Source organism: Balaenoptera ricei, chromosome X (genome assembly GCF_028023285.1).
Source record: "Balaenoptera ricei isolate mBalRic1 chromosome X, mBalRic1.hap2, whole genome shotgun sequence".
Classification (NCBI taxonomy): domain Eukaryota; kingdom Metazoa; phylum Chordata; class Mammalia; order Artiodactyla; family Balaenopteridae; genus Balaenoptera; species Balaenoptera ricei.
Window position 1 is genome coordinate 14,386,633 of NC_082660.1, and position 3,530 is coordinate 14,390,162.

Sequence of the window (3,530 nt, forward strand, 5' to 3'; positions counted from 1 at the left end):
TTTTGTGAATGGGAAAGTGGGCTGGAAAAACTCCAGCTATAAGGAGAATGTCTGAGCCTCAACCCAGCCCAGCCCGTTCCCCAGTCCAATTCGGAAATCATCTCTTTCGTATCAGGTTGCACGTGAAATCTTTGTCAAATCTTTTTCGGTATGCGCTCCTAAATAATACTTCCCAGAGTATGACTAACAGTCAAAAGACGCAGTGGGTGAATTTCAATGGCTGAACCGCTGGGGAGAAAATGAATGGACTGTTAATAGGATCGCTCTGGAATAAGAGCTAAATTATTAAACTGTAGTGTGGTGGGTGTCCCTTCCTCTGTGTGGCAGATTAGATTGGAAGGTGCCACTGTGACCGTCTCAGGAATATTACATTGCACAGCTCTTTGGAGGGATTTAAACCTTTTCTATAGCCTTCTCTCCTTTACCAGAGTTCGTGTCTATTTCTCTTTTTCTTTAGCTTTTATTAATAGAGGGTGGAGCAGACGGTGTTGGTTTTCTGCCACACCCCCTCGGTACCCACCTCTACGCCAAAGGCTCTTTACTACGAACACCTGCAAGCCTCGGCCAGCAGGACCTTTTTGAGCCCTGGGAGCATGTGGGAGCAGAGTTCCTGAGAACTAATCCCTCCATGGCCGCCCTCGTGTAATGATGGGTGTGAATTGGTGGATAAAAACCCAGCCGCCTAACCCCTCCATTGGAGCAACGATGGGTAACTCTAAGGTAGGGGGCAACCGGGGGCTCTGGGAGTTCCCCAGCAGGACTGCGCTCCAGCGACCCCAGTGTTTGATAACGTTCCCTTTATTGGCTGCCTCTTCTTCCTGTCTCACTTCCTCTACGGCTGTTTCCTGGAATCACCACACAAAGAAACGATTTGCACTCAAATCCTTGTCTTAGGTCCTGCTTCTAGGGTAACCCACACCAAGACAGAGAGTCAGTAGAAAGATTTTTCCTCACCAATTATCCTGCAGCAAAGGCGACACTTTATAATTCCTTTTCACAGAAGCACTTCGCCATGTCCCCTGCTCTGACTGGAGGGTGGCATGTTGCAGTGGGAAAGCCGTGAACTTTGGGGTGAGATTCAATCTGGAGTTCAAATCCCGCCTTTGCCATTGACTGGCTGTTTGACCTGTGTGACCTTGCTGAAGTGATTTTGCCTCAGTGAATCTTCATTTGCCCACTTATTTTGAGGGCAAAAAATACCTCCCTCCAGAATTGCTGAGAGAATTAAGGACGTAATGTAGGTCCACGGCTCAGTACAATGCTTAGCGTATAGGAGTAAACCAATAGATGGGCGTTCTTTGACCTCCAAAAGGCTGCTCCACAGTCATTACCAAGAGAACGTATTGTTCTTGTCCTTGAAGCTTTTGTCATGGGAGAATAGAGCAAACAGATACCCAGTCCATCTTTTAATTAGTTTTTGAGAACTTTCTGACATCATGGACTAAACTGCATTGTATTAATATTCTAGTCTTCTAGTTCTGTGACAAACAAAAAAATGCATGAGCACAAAACCCCAAAGTAAAACAAAACAGGGAGAAGCTTATAAAACTAAATATGGAACTCAGCTCTAACAGCTGAATGGAGAAAGGAATTCGAATAATTTAAAAATCACAAGTGGATGTAAAGTGTAAAGAAATGGAAACTTACAGACTATTTAAAACCTGGAATTGCTGACTGTTCAGAAATGACACAGATGGATCAAGAGTGGTGAACAGCCAGAAAGGATTGTAAATGGAGCTGCATTGTTTTAGCGGCTCCCCGTGCCACCTGTCTCTGAGGACAGCCAGACAATTTGATTTGGAACCAGGCTAACGCTGGCAGCAGATCCAATGATGGTAACCGGCCTAACAGTTGATCCTTCCACTGGGTTTGCAATGATGAGCTATGCCCCAGACGTCTGGTGGCTCTTATTGATTTGGGCACCCTAATGCCCCATTGTGCAGCCAATTAAAATGCTTGAAATGGTGAGTTCATGAGTAGCCTCAGTAGATACATCCAAACCTGCCCAATAGCCTTTCATCTCTGGAGAGTGGATTCAATGTCACTGAATCCAGGGTTGCCATGCATCATAGGAAAACAAGACTGTTGCATTGCTGGCCTCCAGAGAGAGTTCCTCTAGGTCATGGTTGAGGCACGTGGATGGGTGGGGAGTGGGGGTGAGGAAAGCCCACACCGTTGCTGCCTGTGTGGTACGTGTCCTGACCACCTGCAAAGATGACCAGAGAGCTGGATGGCTTATGGGGTCAGGGTGACTCCAACATGACTGGACAGGCTTGTTGCACACACTCAATGATGGCTTGCCCAATGCCAGCAGTTATAATGACCTGCTCAGTTGAGTCGGGAGGCTTATTCTCTGCCACCTGGCCCTGAGCCCCTGTACTCTCTCGTCATATTTCCTTGATCTCGAAACCTCCTTTCCCAATGAGAGAGCCACACTGCTAGCAAGGACCACCAGGCTCAGGGTGACCAGGGTCTGCTGGCAGCTGTGCTATTGTGCTGACGTCCTCTTCCAGTGCATCCATGATCATAGCAAAGGCTTTAAAGATGGCATTGATGGGTCCAGCCAAAGTGACCATTCTCTCAGCACAGTTCCCTTTGGAGATGTTGATATGTACACCACTCTCCCCACACATCTTCTTAACTGATTCTCTGTTCTTTCTGATGATGCTACCAACTTCCTTTCCATGCATAAAGAGCTGTATGGTGAAAGTGACATTCAATCCACTTGCAATCATACCCTCCATCCACCAGAAGGGCCCCTGTTGCCTTCTTGACAACCCCTCTTGTTCCTCCTCTGGCCTTCTACCCTTACCCTTCCCACCCACTCCCCTTTTCTTCTCCAGCCTACAGTTTTTGGCTTTGACCACTACCAGTGACCAATGACTTGACCATTTCAAGTCTAGCTCCTTGGAATACCGCTGGACATAGAGACAGATATTATTACAGGTGTCACACAAAGCACTAAGCTTAAAAGGAAAACAACTGATACATTTGATTACGTTTAAATGAAGAACTTTTGTTCAACAAAAGACCCCATTAGGAAAGAGAAAAAACAAGCCAAAGAGCAAGAGAATACATTTGCAACTCCTGTACCCAACAAAGGACTTCTGTCTAGGATAGATAAAGAACTCCTATGCATTAAGAAAGACATAGAAACTCTGTAAAGAAATGAGCAAAAGGCTTGAACATGAGCTGCACAAAAGAGGCTATACAATGACCGGTAAACATAATGAAATGTGCTCAACCTCCTTACTGAACAGGGAAATGCAAATTCACAACTCCACTGCCCATTGAGTAGATTGGCAAAAATGAAAACATCTGACATTACCAACTATAAGCTAAGATGTGGAGCAACTGGAACTCTCATACAGTGATGATAGGAGTGTCAGTTGGTACCCTTTCCCTCAATTTGGGAAAGAGTTTGACATCTGTTGAAGTTGAGGATACTTACACCCTCTGCCCCTCCAATGCATACTGTGTAATTCCATTTTTATAGCTTTCAAAAATAGACAAAACAAGTCTATCATTTA

The 3,530-nt window shown here is 45.5% G+C and overlaps 1 pseudogene; it reads right to left on the minus strand.

Moving 5' to 3' along the window:
- Positions 1-1,747: 1,747 nt before the first annotated feature.
- LOC132357848 (poly(rC)-binding protein 2-like) lies at positions 1,748-2,744 on the minus strand (annotated as a pseudogene).
- Positions 2,745-3,530: the final 786 nt, after the last annotated feature.